Raw genomic sequence first — 20,056 nt, 5'->3', positions numbered from 1 at the left:
TATTTGGCCTGAAAGCCAAGCGTCACACGTGGAGAAAACTTGGCACTATCCTTCGGTGAAGCATAGTGGTGACAGCATCATGCTGTGGGGATGTTTTTCAGCTGAAGGGACTGAGAGACTAGTCAGGATCGAGGCAAAGATGAATGGATCAAAGTACAGAGAGATCCTTGATGAAAACCTGCTCCAGAGCGCTCAGGACCTCAGACTGGGGTGAAGGTTCACCTTACAACAGGACAACGACCCTAAGCACACAGCCAAGACAACACAGGAGTGACCGTGGGACAATTTTCTGAATGTCCTTGAGTGGCCCAGCCAGAGTGCGGACTTTAAACCCGATTTGAACATCTCTGGAGAGACTTGAAAATAGCTGTGCAGTAATGCTCCCCATCCAACCTGACAGAGCTTGAGAGGATCTGCAGAGAAGAATGGGAAAAACTCTCAAAATACAGGTGTGCCAGGCTTGTAGTGTCATACTCAAGAAGACTCAAGGCTGTAATCCCTGCCAAAGGTGCTTGAACAAAGTACTGAGTAAAGGGTCTGAATGCAATTAGAATATATGGAAGATAAATACACAACACAGAGACAGAGGACAAGAGGACTAGAATTAACGACCAATGGAAATAGTGTTTTTTTCTGTAATAGGTCATTAATTAGCAATGGGTTAGAGACATGGAATTTGTCTATATATTGAGCCTGAAATAGGATACTTGTTATGTGTCACGCCCTGACCTTAGAGAGCTGTTTTATTTCTCTATTTGGTTAGGTCAGGGTGTGATGTGGGGTGGGCATTCTATGTTTTGTATTTCTTTGTTTTGGCCGGGTGTGGTTCTCAATCAGGGAAGACGATGGCTGTCTATCATTGTCTCTGATTGGGAACCATACTTAGGCAGCCCTTTTTCCCACCTGTCTTTGTGGGTAGTTAACTTTGTTTGTGGCACTATAGCCCTTAAGCTTCACGGTTGTTTTTGTAATTGTTTGTTTTTGTCGGCCTAATAAAAAGGAATATATACGCTCACCACGCTGCGCTTTAGTCTACTTCATTCGACAGCCATGACAGAACTACCCACCACCAAAGGACCAAGCAGCGTGGTAAGAGGTGAGGACTGGACATGGGATGACATCCTGGACGGCAAGGGATCCTGGACGTGGGAGGAGATCCTGGCCGGAAAGGATCGCCTGGCGTGGGATTAGGTAGAAGCAGAGTGGAAGGCGAAGGCAGCTGGTAAAGGGGCCCAGCGTTATGAGGGAACACGGCTAGCAAGGAAGCCCGAGAGGCAGCCCCCAAATATTTTTTGGGGGGACACACGGGGAGTTTGGCTGAGTCAGGTTGGAGACCTGAGCCAACTCCCCATGCTTACCGTGGCGAGCGTCGTACTGGTCAGGCACCGTGTTATGAGGTGGAGCGCACGGTGTCTCCAGTGCGCATTCACAGCCCGGTGCGCTACATCTCAGCTCCCCGCATCTGCCGGGCTAGGGTAAGCATCCAGCCAGGATGGATGGTGCCGGCTCAGTACGCCTGATCTCTAGTGCGTCTCTTCGGCCCAGGATATCCTACGCCGGCTCTGCGCACTGTGTCTCCGTCCTGTGCCAGCTCCACTCATTTGTAGGGTGAAGATAACCACCCAGCCAGGACGGGTTGTGCAGGCTCTAAGCTCGAGACCTCCAGTGCGCCTCCACGGCCCAGTGTATCTGGTGCCTCTACCAAGGACAAAGCCTCCTGTATGTCTCCCCAGCCTGGTGAGTCCTGTGCCTGCGCCCAGAACTATGCCTCCTGTATGTCTCCCCAGCCTGGTGAGTCCCGTACCTGCTCCCAGAGCCAGGCCTCCTGTGTGTCTCTCCACTCCAGTAATGATCTATGGCAAGAAGCCTCCAGCGACGATCCATGGCACGAAGCCTCCATTGATGATCCATGGCACGAAGCCTCCAGTGAGGAGTCATGGCACGAAGCCTCCAATGACGGCCTCCAGTCCGGAGCCTCCAGCGACGGCCTCCAGTTCTGAGCCTCCAGCGATGGTCTCCAGTCCGGAGCCTCCAGAGACGGCCTCCAGTCCGGAGCCTCCAGCGATGGTCTCCAGTCCGGAGCCCCCAGCGAGGGTGCCCAGTCCGGGGCCCGCAGCGAGGGTGCCCAGTCCGGGGTCGGCAGCGAGGGTCCCCACACCAAAGGCGCCACCAAAGCGGGGTAAGCCAGAGGTGGAGTGGGGTCTACGTCCCGCACCAAAGCCGCCACCGCGGATAGATGCCCACCCGGACCCTCCCCTATAGGTTCAGGTTTTGCGGCTGGAGTCCGCACCTTTGGGGGTAGGGGGGGTACTGTCACGCCCTGACCTTAGAGAGCCGTTTTATTTCTCTATTTGGTTAGGTCAGGGTGTGATGTGGGGTGGTATTCTATGTTCAATTTTCTATGTTTTGTATTTCTTTGTTTTGGCCTGGTGTGGTTCTCAATCAGGGACAGCTGTCTATTGTTGTCTCTGATTGGGAACCATACTGAGGCAGCCCTTTTTCCCACCGGTCTTTGTGGGTAGTTAACTTTGTTTGTGGTACTATAGCCCTTAAGCTTCACGGTTGTTTTTGTATTGTTTATTGTTTTTGTCAGCGTCATCCTAATATAAAGGAATATGTACGCTCACAACGCTACGCTTTAGTCTACTTCATTCGACGGCCGTGACAATTTGGCCATTGGCCCAGTTTTATTGCAAAGAATTCTAATTGGTCAACCACAGGCTAGGGCTGGGTTATAAACTACATCCTGTCCTTTTATTCTGGAGCGAGAATCACTGGAGAGAATCTCTGAGGACAGGGGAGAATGCCCATATGATTGGTCCTCTTCGAATATACCTATTTTCCTCTCCCTGATTTGCTTTGGGGTCTGTGTTATTAAAGAATGACATCAACTGCTAACAATTTTATTTGTTTTATGTAAAAAATATATATTTTTAATAAATGTGCAAAAAAACTTTCACAACTTCTGTCACTGTGTGGTTTCCAGCGCTCTGATACTCTCTGCTCCTGAGAGATAACAGCATTTGTTTAATGAGTTGTCCCTGAACTCTGATGATGGGTGTATTTTTCAGGTGCTGCATTTCTTCTAATCTTCTAGTGTAATTACAGTCAATTAACTAAACATGTATGCTATGAATAAAGGGGTTCCATTGCACACAGTACATACAGTTGAAGTCGGATGTTTACAAACACCTTAGCCAAATACATTTAAATCCAGATTTTCACAATTCCTGACATTTAATCCTAGAAACAATTCCCAGTCTTAGGTCAGTTAGGATCACCACTTTATTTTAAGAATGTGAAATGTCAGAATAATAGTAGAGAGAATGATTTATTTCAGCTTTTATTTCTTTCATCACATTCCCAGTGGGTCAGAAGTTTACATACACTCAATTAATATTTGGTAGCATTGCCTTTAAATTGTTTAACTTGGGTCAAATGTTTAGAGTAGCCTTCCACAAGCTTCCCACAATAAGTTGGGTGAATTGAGGCCCATTCCTCCTGACAAAGCTGGTGTAACTGAGTCAGGTTTGTAGGCTTCCTTGCAGGCTTTAGGTCAATGTCCATTTGGAAGACCCAGTTGCGACCACTTTAACTTCCTGACTGATGTCTTGAGATGTTGCTTCAATATATCCACATAATTTTCCTGCCTCATGATGTAATCTATTTTGTGAAGTGCACCAGTCCCTCCTGCAGCAAAGCACCCCCACAACATGATGCTGCCACCCCCGTGCTTCACGGTTGGGATGGTGTTCTTCGGCTTGCAAGCCTCTCCCTTTTTCCTCTGAACATAATGATGGTCATTATGGCCAAACAGTTCTATTTTTGTTTCATCAGACCAGAGGACATTTCTCCAAAAAGTATGATCTTTGTCCCCATGTGCAGTTGCAAACCGTAGTCTGGCTTTTTTTATAGCGGTTTTAGAGCAGTGGCTTCTTCCTTGCTGAGCGACCTTTCAGGTTATGTCGATATAGGACTCGTTTTAGGTACAGATGAATGTGGTACCTTCAGGCTTTTGGAAATTGCTCCCAAGGATGAACCAGACTTGTGGAGGTGTACAATTATTTTTTTCTGAGATCTTGGCTGATTTCTTTTGATTTTCCCATGATTTCATGCAAAGAGGCACTGAGTTTGAAGGTAGGCCTTGAAATACATCCACAAGTGCAACTCCAATTAACTCAAATGATGTCAATTAGCCTATCAGAACCTTCTAAAACCATGACATCATTTTCTGGAATTTTCCAAGCTGTTTAAAGGCACAGTCGACTTGTGTATGTAAACTTCTGACCCACTGGAATTGTGATGCAGTGAATTATAAGTGAAATAATTTGTCTATAAACAATTGTTGGAAAAAAATGACTTGTGTCATGCACAAAGTAGTTGTCCTAACCAACTTGCCAAAACTATAGTTTGTTAAGAAGAAATATGTGGAGTGGTTGAAAAATGAGTTTTAATGACTCCAACCTAAGTGTATATAAACTTCTGACTTCAACTGTAGTAACATCTGTTCAGTCCACGGTGATGAAGAAGAAAATTATGTCCTACAACATGCATGTGAGGACAGGCCAGAGGAACCTGGCAGAGAACCAGGCCAATCTGCTGTAGAACAAGAGGAATCTCTTACAGCTGCCAGAGGACAGCTCAGAGGAACCTGGCAGAGAACCAGGCCAATCTGCTGTATAACAAGAGGAATCTCTTACAGCTGCCAGAGGAACCTGGCAGAGAACCAGGCCAATCTGCTGTATAACAAGAGGAATCTCTTACAGCTGCCAGAGGAACCTGGCAGAGAACCAGGCCAATATGCTATAGAACAAGGGGAATCTCTTACAGCTGCCAGAGGACAGCCCAGAGGAACCTGCTAGAGAACCAGCCCAATCTGCTGTAGAACAAGATGAATCTCTTACAGCTGCCAGAGGACAGCCCAGAGGAACCTGCTAGAGAACCAGCCCAATCTGCTGTAGAACAAGATGAATCTCTTACAGCTGCCAGAGGACAGCCCAGAGGAACCTGCTAGAGAACCAGCCCAATCTGCTGTAGAACATGATGAATCTCTTACAGCTGCCAGAGGACAGCCCAGAGGAACCTGTCGAGAACCAGGCCAATCTGTTGTAGAACAAGAGGAATCTCTTACAGCTGCCAGAGGACAGCCCAGAGGAACCTGGCGAGAACCAGGCCAATCTGCTGTAGAACAAGAGGAATCTCAATTATGCCCTCAGAAATGTCAGTACAACGGTATGCCTTCAAAAATAGACTTTTGATACGTTTGTCATTCATTTACAGTGGTGCTTAATATGATTGTTGTGTTGGTGTCTTGAGCAGCTGGAGTGTGAGCTGTCTGAGGTGCAGGCCCTGTGCCGGAAGTCAGCCCGTACCTGGGAGAATGGACTGTCCTCGCTGAGTGAGGGCTCTGGACCGCAGTGACACCCCTGCTAATATTACCCACAACCCCGGCCTGGAATCCTCTCCAAGCTAGACGCCCTGTAGTCCATGACCTGACAAATGTAGGCCTTTCTGAGGGCAAAAGGGGGTGCAACTCAATATTAGGAAGTGTTCCTAATGTTTTGTACACTCAGCGTACATGGATAATGGATTAGACCTCCAAGAGAGATCTTTAAGTTTAGAATACAGTCTGATTTTGCATTGTTGTTTACATGTAAGCTTTCTATTGGCACGTAGATAATCAAGTGTAAAAAGTAGAGTTATTTTGCCTTGTTTTACAGGTATGAGTCCTGGTACCTGCGGGACTTGACCCAATCCACCAACAGGAACGAGCTGATGATCCACTTTCTGCTGATGGAGCTTTAAACAGTGGGGAATATTTGGTTTGAAGAAGGCTACTCTACCGACCCCTGGTACAAATGAACTCCTTTTACATAATTGTGGCATTATGAGTTTACCTCGTTTGTGTAGGTTGTATGTGATTTGCTTGCAGAATTTAGCTACTGAGTCCACTGTTTTCTCTCTCCCAACAGGTTTACTTCCTTCCGGTTCTGTGTGTAGGACTACAAGGCTTATGGCATTACTGGCATCAAGATCAACAGTATCATCCACATCCATATCTGCTCCCTGCGGCTTCGCTTCGAGGACAAGCTTCATACCCTGTTGGCCAGCGAGGAGTTGACAATGTTCTCGCAGTGAGTGCCCATGATGATACTGGGAAATCTTAAAATGGCACCTTTCTCCTTTACTCTGTGATATTCACCTCAGGTCCTCAGTGTTATGTGTCTGTTTAAAATTAGGACGTGGAAAAAAACAAGTAGGCCGAGACGCAAAAATATACTTAATTACTCAAAGTCAAAAGAATACGAAAGGTGTTTTAAGCACTTTTTTAAACACTTTGCACTTTCACCTTTTGTATTCTTTCTAGCATGGATTAAATTAAGTATAATTTTGTATCTCGGCCTCCTTGTTTTTCCATTAAAGGTTGGAGTCGAGTACCCTTTCTCACGTACCAGCTACCCTTCAATATAGTCTGAGCGCAGTTTCTCATACTGGCTATCTATGTCTAAAATGATACAGAAATAGTTGAACAGACTACATAAACTGCAATATTACACCTGTCAGTAGCTCTGTTTGAGACTGATCCTTATGCTTTCTTTACTCCTAATGTTTGTGCAGTAATTACAAACGCTGGCTGGAGTATCTGTTCTATGTGTCTGATCCTGAAAGAACCAGTAAGAAAAAGGAGACGTTGCACATTCCAGAGGACGGCTTTAAAACAGCAGATATTTATAAGGTATTATTTAGATTGTACGCTATGCCTGTGATTGGGCCATTGTTTTAGTGCCTGTGATTGGGCCATTGTTTTAGTGCCTGTGATTGGGCCATTGTTTTAGTGCCTGTGATTGGGCCATTGTTTTAGTGCCTGTGATTGGGCCATTGTTTTAGTGCCTGTGATTGGGCCATTGTTTTAGTGCCTGTGATTGGGCCTTTGTTTTAGTGCCTGTGATTGGGCCATTGTTTTAGTGCCTGTGATTGGGCCATTGTTTTAGTTCCAGAGATTGGGCCATTGTTTTAGTTCCTGAGATTGGACCTTTGTTTTAGTTCCTGAGAATGTATCTTGTGTCTGTGTTAGGCCCTGGGCAGAGAGAGGGTTGTACTCTTTTCTAACAGCCGGAGTGTGACGGACAGGCCTAGGAGTACACACAGTGACAGGCCAACGAAGGTACCACCAAGCAGAGCATAGACCCTCTCCTTTTCAGTCTGTATGGTCCTATTTCATGTTTCACACAATTCAATGACTTTGTATTGCTAATGAAACCTTGAGGATATAAATCAGGATAAAACTGTAAATGTGTTAACGATATTAATTTGATTTAGAATTTGATGTATCAGAGAAACATAAATGAAATGGCTCTAACTGTCCTTCTGTTTCCAGGTCAGATCATTGTTTCCAATGTGTTCCTGGGCCGCAGCATCACTATCAGAGAAAGGGATTCAGTGGACCCCCTCAACTACCCTAAAGCTCATTCTGTTTACCACAATGTGAGCCCAGAGCAGGGCCATAAGACAAATGGAGATAATGTCATTTGAAATATTACAGCTATTACTTTTCAGAAAAACAATTATTTTTACTGGTGACACTACTCTCTTAATGAAAACAACCAGCAAAAGTCAACATACTACTGTTCCATCCTCCTGTTGATAAACCTGAGACTCTTATCCATATAGGGAGGTCTTGCTCCTCCAAGATCCACCATGGCTGTGACTGCAGTCTATTTGACCATGAGCTTGTCCTGCTGGAGTACCTCATCGACTTTGAGTATAACTCCCAGGTTGGATAAAGTATACCATGTTTGTCTTTCGATGTTCCAGCAGCAGAGGCACAGAAGACCCCCTCCCAATGATATCAACCTGGATGAGGAAATACTGAACATGGATCCCATGGTCAAACCGTGGCCCAAGATGCTGAGCCTGGATGAGAAGACTTTACTCAATGTAGCCAGGGCCAACAACGTCTTCAGTCAGGTTATAGTAAGGGTTGAGGAACTACAGTTAATGGTACCATAGACCCACTAGGTTTAGCACTGATATCCCGTCTGTACTGTGACGGTGCCACACTTTCCTCTTTCTTCCCTGGTCAAAGGTGTTGAATCTCCATGGCAACAGTCTGAGTAAGCTGAAGGAGATCTCTCGTCTGACCAACTAGAGGACATCTCCCACACGGTGTGTCTGATGTTTAGGGCGTTTACTGGTCAATCAACCTACATCAAACAATTCTCCATTGAGAGTCCTACATACATACTCTGTTTCTTCAGCCCAACCTGGACTTTGTGGACACCAGTTACAACCACCTGCTGTCCCGAGAGGGGCTGAAAGGACTAGGGAGGCTCATGCAGCTGGACCTGCACTGGAACCAGCTGACCCGGGCCAGGGAGGAGACGGCTGTGCTCCGGAAACACGCCCCCGCACAGCTGCGACTCGACTGAGCACCCGTTACTATCCCTGGTACAGGGTAAATACTACAGCACACACTAACACCTGCTCTAACATGAGGTTTTGAGTGCCCATGATTCGCACATTAAGACCAACCAGACACTGTGGTGATGAAAGTGATGTGTTTGTCCCAGCCCGAGGCAGTGAGGATGACACTTCTGGGATGTCTGATGACCCTCACACACCTGGATGACGTGCTTGTGACAGAGGGTTCTTTCCAGGTGCTTCATCTGCAGTACAAGTGCAGCCTTTTTATTTAACGATGACCTCTGCACCCTGAGAAGATCACAGCCCTTAACCTTGACAGCCAGAGGCTCTCCAGGCTCATCAACCTGGGAAAACTGGTCAAACTGCGCTGGGACTCCTTCAATGACATCTCTAAAGTGGAGGGTCTAGACAACTGCCAGCATCTAGAGGAGCTGTCTCTCAACGACAGCTTCATCTCTAGGCTAGGCGGTGAGTTATCTCATTGGTCCCCACAAAAATGAGAGCGAAATAATTCACAAAAGAGAAAATGTGTTAATGACAAGGGAATCATGTCCATCATAGATGAATGTGGTTTCCCCACCCTATCCTTGTCCTGTCAGGTGTGTCCAAACACCTGACAGCTCTGTTAGTTCAGTGTGAATGGGAATAAGCTGTCCTATCTGGATGGCACTGGATGGCACCATCCTGGACTGGCTGTCCAACCCACACTTCCTGTGTGTGGAGAACAACTGCATTGGCTCCCTGTATGTGGTACAGAGGGCCCGCTCCCTCTTCAAGCTGTACATCGGCAACATCATCATCATAACACGAGACATCTACCACCTGAAAATGAGCAGAGCCTCACACAGCCAAGCATGATATCATGTTTGTATATTCTGGTTCTTTAGTATTTCGAGACCAACATTTATTTATTTTTTCTTTGTTTTTTCTAGGCTTTGGGAAACTTAATCATTCTGGGATCTGTACAGGAATCCTTCAGTGGAGAAACTGGAAAACTATGGGAAATATGTGGTGTTCCACTTCCCCTCTCTAAAGGCACTGGATGGGACTGCAGTGATATGTTTACATCATAATCAAAGCAGTTCTGAATCTGTTTGTTGAATTGAGAGAAACAGAAGTGATGATGTCATTGAGATCTATAGAAAATGGCAGCTTGTGAGATTGCCAAGGATGTGTTTGGTGGATGCCTGACCCCTGACATGGTGGCGGAGAAACTGGGACACTAACTATTCTGACATCGCCGATCTCAACCTGCAATCCTGTGCAATCAGGTTACTTACCATACTGTACTGGCTAGTACTACATCACAGTATTTGTCACCTTTAGAAGAGAGATTAAAACAGTGCGTGTGTATAAAGTGTTCCCTCTCCCCAGGATGGTGGATCTGACCCCAGAAGACCTGTTCTACAACCTGCACAGTGTCAACCTAGAGCACAACAACCTCACTTCCTTCAGTGGCCGTGTCTGCCTGACCAACATCAAGGTGAGCCAACCGCAGAGTCCATCCTGCCAAGGCAGAAGGCCCAGACCCACCTGACTAACAGACAGATTCTCTCCCACAAGGTGAATTCCATTGGTTACGGCTAGCAGGGCTCCTCAAAGGCAGTAGGTACCAGCACTACAGATGAAAGTCTATTATTTGAACATAACATTTAAATGTATTACCTTTTAAACACAGTTTGTGATCTGGAAATGAACGATTCATGAAAAGCTTTAACCATTTATGTTTTCTCAGTACAGTGGCGACCCATCATTTAGGGGTTTGCTACAAAAACGAAAAAGATTTAACCTGTTTTGCATGTTATTTTGACATTAATACATGTCACATATCAGTTTGTAAAAAACATCATTAATAAAGCCGCATACAAACTTGGTCTCTTTTTTTGCTTTCTTGAGCAAGGCAGCTCCAAAATGCAGGTGTTTCTGTGCAGTGCAAAATGCAGTGCATTCTGTGGTGGTGGGGCAGGCAGCAGAAAATACAGAGCGTAGGGGTTGGTAATGTTCTCTAAATGTGCCGTGATTGGCTCGGTGTTCTGTCACTCATGGGGACACTACATAGCCGCAAAATCTATGGGTAGAGCTAAAAAATTCAAGCGCCTTGGGTGCTGCCACTTTAAAAGTGTCCATCCAAGAAGATTCAAGGTCATTGGCCACAGATAAAATTATATCAAGTTATTTCTACCGTAGCTTTGATTGGACTGATCATATCAACATCATACTTTCTAAATCTTCACTCGCAAGCTAGCAGTCATCATTATTTATCAAGTCGACAATCTACTGGCAAATCCTTTTCAATCCTTGTCACATGACGAGAAATAATGAAGAGAAATTATAGATAAACGTATCGGTGGACATAAACATTACACAACAAGTTGGAAATCGCAAATTTAACAATGAGTGGTTTGGAAGGAATCAGTGGCTAACTGCAAGCATTGCAAAGCAATCACTAGCCTGCTATTCAGTGAAGTGGGTGTGTGGTCCAAGTCTGAGTTTAAGGGTCTTTTTTCCAAGCTTAAAAGGATAAACATTCAACATTGGTCATGCTGTCAATCCAGCATGACTTCTGCCACACTCAAAACAACTGGAAACTCAGAACTGGGGAATCTGACTTCAGTGAGTTCAAGACAACTGAGGACTCAGAATAAAACAAGCTCCAACTGGGAAAAATACATTTTGAATACTTACCCAACTCGGAATTGCATGTTGGGAACTAATGCCTCTTTCTAGAGCTCTGACCCGAAGATCACTGATGTCATTATGATTCGACCTTGTTTTTTTCCGTGTTCCCAGTTGTCTGAAAGAACCATAAATCCAGAGAATGCCAGACTTTGACGACAAAATCTGCCCACGAAGGACCGCCACGCCACCTTCTTGTTTCTGTGAGCACAGCACAACAAGGTGAGTCCAAAAATGTATTGTATGCAGCTGCGCAAATTATGTAATATGCAAGGGAGATATGTATACTGTAGCTAAGAAAGTAATACTAAGTGTATGTTGTGTGGTAAGCTGTTAGTAGCCCATGTTCCTCACCCTAATAATTTTGTCCCTTTTCCCCTCATAATTTAGCCTACTGTTCTGACTTGGTGGTGCACATATAGCCTATAGCCTCTTTTAGAGAAATGTAATCATCGAATATTGTAAAAGCTTTCATTGTCTGCTTGTATGCCCCCTTTATTTATCCTACGGTTCTGACTTGGTGTGCAGGGAGAATACTGTAAGAATGGCCCATGTTCTGAATTCTGTCACTGTACATTTCAAAAGTGCTGAACAAATACTTATATTGACTACGTCCGTCCTAACTTGCTCATTAATGTCTTAATCGAAATTACGGATTGCCTCTTATAAGCTCGTCGTCCCCTGAAGCCATTATCTCAATTGTCAGTAAAAAATACATTTGTTTAAGCAAATCAGCCATATCAACTATGTTTTTTTAAAGGAAGTAAATGAGGCTGAATTAACTGTTTCGCTGTCAGACAAGGCTCCATTGATAGCCAGGTGTTGCAGTGGTAAGGTGATGGGACAGCTTTATGTAGGCCCTAACAGTTTGTGGGCACAGTTTGTCACCATTATTGTGCAATTAATGTATTGTTTAGTGTTGTGTTGTGGCTTTGCTGGCATACATCTAAAACATTTTTGGAGGAGTTTGGCCGACCCAAGATTTACATGGTAAAATTGCCACTGTCTCATGGTTGGTATAGGACTTATTTATTTTCTCTGTTGTAATTTAGTATTTTCTACTTTCAGACACTTGGGGGCAGCACTAACCTGTTGCACTGACAAAGCTCATGCTTCTGCTAGCTGTTTTCAGAAAAGCACAAATCTCCCCTTTCACTGGTACTATTGAAAAAGACAAGAGGAGAGTTTACACAAAGTAAACAGCACATAAAAGAGGTTTCAATTGGGAAGGGGGTTGGGGGGTCAGGCTTTTGTGTGTTCTGCCTGTGCTGTGATTGCCTTGAGTTGCTGTGCACCTGTGAGGTCTGGCCTTCTAAATGGGGCAGTGGTGCATTTAGTTAGAGGCAGCTAACTCTGAGTGCCCACTCTGTCCCTCTCTTTCAGGGAAGTGGACCCTGCGGACAGCCTGGAGCCACTGATGGGCAGCCTGGAGGTGCTGCATTTGAGCCACAATGGCATCTCCAATTATTGCCAATCTGCAGCTCAGCAGGCTCACCAATCTCAAAGCACTCTTCCTCCAAGGTACAGTAACAACTTCCTTCAGGTTTTAAAGCCCATGAAATGTACAGCTCAGTCAACGGAGAGGCTTTCTCAGCCCTGTCCAGGTGGGAGATGAGGCAACAAGAATAGAAACTAAATGGGCATGCCGATGGGTCACAGAAACACAGTACCTTTTTCTGTCTGCCATTGTTTGCATTTGATTCTTTTTTTTCTTCAGTTGGGTGACTGTCTGACCCTAATCCCACCCTGGGTTGTTTTATGAACCTGTTGAGACATATTTATACAGACCACACTCACCTTCCAGTTCCACAGACACAGTAACTGAATGGGGTGGCAGGTAGCCTAGTGGTTAGAGCGTTGGACTAGTAACCGAAAGGTTGCAATATCAAAACCCTGAGCTGACAAGGTAAAAATCTGTCGTTCTGCACCTGAACAAGGCAGTTAACCCACTGTTCCTAGGCCGTCATTGAAAATAAGAATTTGTTCTTAACTGACTTGCCTAGTTAAATAAAGGTAAAATAAAACATTTAATTGCAGAGTTTATGAAATTCAGTGTTGTAATTTGCAATGATGCCAGGCAAATCATATGGGTAAGAGGGGTAGCTGTAGTCATGTAATTACCTACTGATTTCATATCCCACCTTCTCCTTTCAGGTAATGAAATCAGACAGGTGGAGGGCTGGGAGGGGCTGCACTAGTTGCGGGAGCTGTTCTTGGACCCGGATCAAGATCCTTCTTTGGTCAGGCTGTCCTGCTGGAGCTTCACCTGGTAGAGAACCGCCTCCGGGAGTTCAACCACCCGTTACCAAAATGAGAAGGCTGTTCCTGGGCATGAACAAACTACAGGTACCCCTCCTTCAGCAGCCCTTTCTGGCAACACTGAGCCATTCCTTTGTACTCATACACTGAGTATACCAAACATGAGGAACACCTTCCTAATATTGAGTTGCAGAGGGATGTTGGCCCATGTTGACTCCAATGCTTCCCACAGTTGTGTCTGTGTTTGCTGGATGTCCTTTGGGTGGTGGACCATTCTTGATACACGCAGGAAACTGTTTAGTGTGAAAACCTTAGCAGCGTTGCTGTTCTTGACACAAACCCGTGTGCCTGGTACCTACTACCATACCCTGTTTAAAGGCACTTAAATCTTGCGTCTTTCCCATTTACCCTCTGAATGGCACGCATGCACAATCCATGTCTCAAGGCTTAAAAACAAGTGATATCCATAAGGGATCATAGCGTTCACCTGGATTCACCTGGTCAGTCTATGTCATGGAAAGAGCAGGTGTTCTTAATGTTTTGTATTCTTAGTGTATACTGCAATGAGGAATTAATTCACAGTGCGTAAATGTCCACTAAGTTCAGTCTGTACTGCAGTTATTGAATTATGGTGATGCACTCATCATGTGCAAAGTACATTTGGCATCTAAACTGTTTTATTTTGATCTGCAGTGTTTGCAAACTAAGGGGTGAAAATATAGTGCCATAATTATAGATCGTTACCACCCTACTGTGGCGTGTGTGGGGTAGCTAGTATTAAGGAGAATCGACATTGATTGAAGGTCAGAGTTATGAGGAACAATCAAGCCAACGTGTAATCAGGGTCTCAGCCTACATCTCATTCTCACCCCAGGCGGGTGATTTGCACTTTGTCGCTCGTTTTTTTCCACTTCCCTTTTTCTTTCTTAATCTTTTCATGTTTTCAATTAAGACATGAAAATGCAGCAATCAAACCCAACACACCACCCTTCACAATGGGGGTCTGTGTGAGTCACATCAGGGCTCAGTCACAAACCGTGGGGGAGAGAGATGCCCCCGCTCCCCTTTTGCGTGCCCAAACTCTCATGAGATTAATGAGAGATCCTATGTGTAATCTCTCCCATCAGCTGCCTCTCTCATAGCTCCAAAATGATGATGAGGTTTGGCCCTAATGGATATATCTCCATGGTTATTGCACAACATGCTAACAAAAATGTGGGGGGAAAATGTATGCTTCTGATGGGTAGATTCTTCTGGTATGAAGTGAGTAGGGAAGGAAAAATGGAAAAGCATGAAATGTCGTGGACATACAGTATAAAGCTAGACGCCTTCCCTCCCTGTTTGAACTGTCAGTTGTAGGGAATCCTTTGAGTTACATTTTGTTACCAATGGTTACAACCTTGTATGTCTACAGTAAGCTACAATTACTACAATCAAGCAATGACTCAGTGAATTGTTTTACCCCCTTGACAGAATGAAAATGGTCAAATGATTCCCCTTATGGGTCTCCACCTGTATTTCAGTATGTGTTCATTTTGACTGGAAAGCCCCTGAGGTCTGTGGGCATTGGAAATCCAAGAGACCAAACCTGACCTACAAATATGTGTACTGAGACACACACACACACACACACACACACAACCTCATTTACATCCACACACAAATTCTCACACGCAAGCTCACAGATTCACTTTCACCAAAACACACACTCAATGCAACTCTGTAGTTCTAAATTAAGCGATTACATGATGGGCCGTCTGCTGTGCCTCAAACTGGCCAGCATCAGAGACAAATCCGCTGACCAAATGGTAGAGCCGTTATCAGACACTATTGGCCTGGGTTCAGCACCCATCTGAAGCCCATGGATCAGTGCAGAGGGCTTGCCATCTATGGAGGCCTGCTCAGCTGTGCCAGCTTGTTTACCCCACGGCCCCCATCCCCCTGTCCTGTCCCTTCCCCCAGGGAGCTTAATCCTGCTAGGGTGGAGAGCCAACAGCCGCTCCAGAAACAATACCTCCTGCTGTCAGCAGCATGAGATCACTGCTGCACCCATGTGCCCTGGCAAGACCATCTCTCCTCTCCTCTCCTCTCCTTCCCTCAGCCATCCCTCCTGCTGGGACAGACAAGGCTCTGACCGGAGAGGATGGCTTTGTCCCCTGGCCAAGGGGGAGCAGAGGGTACCATCAGCTGGACCAGGGAGAAGGGGAGGGCGGCTATCAGCTGGAACATTGGAGATGATAGAAGTGTGGTCTCTGAGGGTGGTGAATTCAGAGAACTGTGTTGGACTCACAAACAGCCCCATGCCAGTTTAGTCCTCTCAGGACAGCCTTGCAGCCTTCACTCGAAGTTCCTACATGAGCAAATGTTTTCTGTTGTCCCAGGGGGCAAGGCAAACCCTCCATAGGCCGGTGGTGGTATAACACTTCTCCAGGCTGAAGGTTCTGGATGAAGTGATGGTCACCCTGGAGGAGAGGACCAGGGCTGAGCTACTCTGCACAGAGGCCCGGGTGAGAGCGTATTGACTGAGAAATATACAGACAGAGTTATGGTACTGCCTTTGTGTATCACTTGCTTGGTAAGAGCTTTGTCTTATCTGCAGTGGACTGCAGTAGAAGATGCAGTTATCTCCATGTCCTTTATGAGACTGACCTAAAAAGCCACAAAGGCCTCATTTCTCTAAAAGGCCAAATAACAGGCCATATCATGTCAACTGCAATGCAACTTGAAATCAAACAGCGGACAGAAAAACAACAACCAGACAACAAACTACCAAAAACAAGGATCAAACTCCCAGTCAGTCTCCCTGATTTGATCTGCACATAATGAGAGATTGGGGCAGTAATGCTCCTCCAGCGCCGAATTAAAAGCAGCCTAAGCCATCTCAGTTCATCCTGCTGATTAGATGATGCCACGGCCGATAATGCACCAATGGATTTGCCCCTTATTAGCTGGGTCAACCCGGCCCCCTGTACTCGTTACCAGAGGATGTGGGAACGAGAGAGAGAGAGGGGGATCCTGGGCTTTCTCATTAAACATAAACAAAACCCTCTCCTCTCTCTTGACCCCCAGCCCTCTCGTTTCAGGCTTATTTCTGCTCTCACCCAGCTCTTGCTTTTGTTTTCATTCAACCGCTGTAATTATTATTGAATGATCATTATCATTCTCCTATTAAATGCTTAAACACGATGAAAGACAGCAGAAATGTAGTCATCCATTGAGTGAGGCAGGAAGCGCAGGTAGGAGGCAGTGCAGGACTCATTAGGGAGGTCAGAAAGACTTGAAACAGTGTTGCTGAAGTGTCCCCATGTGCACTTAATATGGAAACCCAATGATATCACCTGTAAATTTGTGTATACAGTATCTCCTCTCTTGTGGTATTCACCGTCCGTCCCTCTCTCCCCACAAATTCCCATTCCCATTGCTGTGCTGCCCCTCATGTCCTAGGCTGCCACTCGGTGTGGCACCAGTCTGAGTGGAGCACTGCAACACTTCCTGGGTAATGAGATCCTGATACCAATATTCCCTCAAATTTTTTCCGGCACTGAGCAAATTTCAGGTCTGCTGAGCGCAAACTTGAATATTGTGAAACTTCTGTGCAACTTCTGCCGCGCGTTTACTCTGAACACTGAGGCTGTACCTGTACCAAGTAGGCTACTGTGGCTATTTGATCAAAATGTAGGCCTACCATCAAAAACAATGGAGAAAAGCCTCCCGAGTGGCGCAGCGGTCTAAGGCGCAGCGGTCTAAGGCACTCCATTGCAGTGCCTGAGGCATCACGACAGACCCAGGTTCGATCCCAGGCTGTGTCACAGCCGGCCGTGACTGGGAGACCCATGAGGCGACCTTCGCCTCTCCCGAGTCCGTAGGGGAGTTGCTGCGATGGTACAAATTGGGGAGGAAAAAGTGTAAAAGAACCCCAAAAACTATGGAGAAAAATGCATCACATAACATTTTAACATAGAAATAGCTGTTCTGTTATTCAGTCTACAGTAGCAGCAAATGTGTTGTGTTGTGTTCAATGTAGGCCTACATTCAATGAGACTTTTGAAAAAAAACATGCAGAGCTTGACATTAACCCTTTTATCCACTTGTCCAAGGAGGTAACTGAAAGTGTTTTTTGATGCAAGAAACCACTTTACAAAATACAATTTATAAAATACAACACTGCCCCTTTAAGACAGGAAAAAAAGCTCTTTACCTGACTTGTTTTTCAAAGATGGTTTGAAATCCATACGTTTTGTGCTCTTGTAGGAAGCAACCACTCCCCCATTGCTGACTAGAAATGAGCTATTACTGGGCTAATAACTCACTTACTAACAAAGAATATTAACAAATGTACACACCTGGCTACATGCAGCTCTTACTTTGATCTCAAAACAAACACATCTACTCATAACCACTCATGCTGTAAACACAGTCCAGTTCAGATTGAATGGCACAGATCCAAATATGGCGATGGTCTATTTGCATATAGGGATACTGCAGCTCCGATTGGTTATGGTGCACCGGTCTGTGTAGAGTATGGGCCTGAGTCGTGCCTGTCAATGCAATAGAATCCTACTCCAATGCGCTCTGCCTACAAGAAAATCTATTGCATAGTTAATTTTGTTTCGGTATGTTGCATTGAAAATGGCTATTGCGTTGATTCAAAGAGAACCGCACACTCTAGGAGCTCAGATGCAAAAATGTCATATCCAAAGTTTCAACAGCCAAGCTGTCTTCATCAGGGTATCAGGGTTTCACCTTGGCTGTCGAAACGTTGGATATTACATTTTTGCATCTGAGCTCCTAGTGTGCGGCTCTCTTTTATTTTCAAGTTTTCTACTCTGCTAGCCAGCACCTCGCCTATATAGGTGTGCGTTTCTTTTTCTTCTCTATTGCGTTGATTCAACCACAATTCACACAGTAAAGGGAAATGTTGATAGTGTTAGCTAACGGGGAAAACTAGAAAGTTGAGTGAAGTTCAACCTCGTGTTTCCCTGCGTGGGCTGATATTTCTTCTGCACAGCAGTCCCGGGGGAGCTGCGCGCCCGCGCACCGCACAGTTTAGAGGGAACATCGCCTGCAACCTGGACTAAGCACTGCCCCACGACACGCCCAAACTTTAGTTAGCACTCCTTGTCATCTGTCACGCACAGTACATCTGCACAGTGCATCATGATATCAATACTATTGAAATACCAACATTCTAAAATAACAGGTGTATTGTCATGCGGAACACTGATGTTTATTCACCTCCATGATGGGCAGAGGTGTGATGTTAACAACTGATTACTTTTATGTAGGTTAGCCAACACAGAGATCATACTTCTCAGTCTCTCTCTTTGCTTATACTGTGGGACTCATTAGGCTCGGTTCTCCAGTCATTAGGGTTTGACACTCTCATCCTGTCAGAGGCAACACTTAAATTCACACAACTGTGTTAATTCCCATCTCAGATGAGAAACAAAAGCACAGCAGCACTGCCAACCACACCCGCATTGCCCAGGCAGTGAGGACCTTCAGGCAGATCAGAAGAATGGCAAGCACCCTGCCAACCACCGGCCTCCTGCCGAACGGGTACAGGGCCCTTATCACCTACCCCAACCAATAGGACAGTAGGTAGGTAAATAATCTAAACTCAGGCTCTTGTGTTGAGGCACTAACTGTTGCAAAAGCTACTACCTCCCTCTATTGCAGGTTGATCCACGTAATCTTGTGCATGCTGATAGATAGTCATGTTTGCTAATGTGATTACTCTTTGCGATAATGTGATATTATTATAATTTACATGTCAGAGGATACACTACAAAACCTTACCTGTGTGTGTGTGCATGCTATTCTTTTACTTATTCCAGAGCGGTGGTGCTCCTAAACCCGCAATCAAAGCCCCCAGTACAGCAATGGGATGCTCCTGATGCCCCTGTGTGTGCAATTGCACTGACAGAGAAGTGGTGAGAATGTTGTTCAACTCAAATCAGCTGAACTTCTGCTCTATAGACTGTATATAACTTAACTGCAGATTATGTCCTTTACTTTGTTTGTTTAGAATTTATACATGTGTTTATTTTTGTGAGGCAAAATGTGACGCAAAGTGCTGTGTGGTTTGTCGAAACATATGTCTTTATATATTTTTCAAGTAACGTATTTTTTGGGGGGACCAATGCATTCAGGACCAATGAACTGATGATACTTGAATATGGCTGAGTACAGTACCCCTATGTTAGGTGAGTGTGGCATGAACAACTGCCTGTTTCTATACACAACTCTTATTCTCCAACCAGTCACCACTGTAATCTACTTAATACTGTGAGGTTTGAAGTCACGTCCATCATACTCCTTTCCTCGCCTCCAAAACTGGAAAAAAATTGAAAAACACCCACAGATGCAAGGGCGTGTGAGGCTGGCATGTTGTGTTCATCGGGTCAAATGGATCCCCAACAAGTGGATAATCCAGCATTAGCACACCTCTCTGTGGACAATAATCTGCAGTCACTCAGATGGAGCCATAACCTTGAATGAGGTCCAAATGGATTGCAGAGATCTGTCAGTTTCAGCATGTTAGCCTCTTTTTAAAGGCCCAGTCTGGTTTTCCCTCTAATATGTGTCTCTCCTGGACTGTTACTCCAAATAAACCAGTGATCTCTTACAGTTGGCCCTTTGGTTGATGTGCAAACTGATTTACTTGCCATTATTGCCGTATTCATGTTACTCTTGC

The 20,056-nt window shown here is 45.2% G+C and overlaps 1 pseudogene; it reads left to right on the top strand.

Moving 5' to 3' along the window:
• The first annotated feature begins 1,050 nt into the window (after positions 1-1,050).
• LOC109893742 (leucine-rich repeat-containing protein 9-like) lies at positions 1,051-18,952 on the top strand (annotated as a pseudogene).
• Positions 18,953-20,056: the final 1,104 nt, after the last annotated feature.

The sequence above is a fragment of the Oncorhynchus kisutch genome, linkage group LG7 (genome assembly GCF_002021735.2).
Source record: "Oncorhynchus kisutch isolate 150728-3 linkage group LG7, Okis_V2, whole genome shotgun sequence".
Taxonomy (NCBI): Eukaryota; Metazoa; Chordata; class Actinopteri; order Salmoniformes; family Salmonidae; genus Oncorhynchus; species Oncorhynchus kisutch.
The sequence above is the reverse complement of the archived record's forward strand: the minus strand, read 5'-3'. Positions and strand labels throughout refer to the sequence as shown.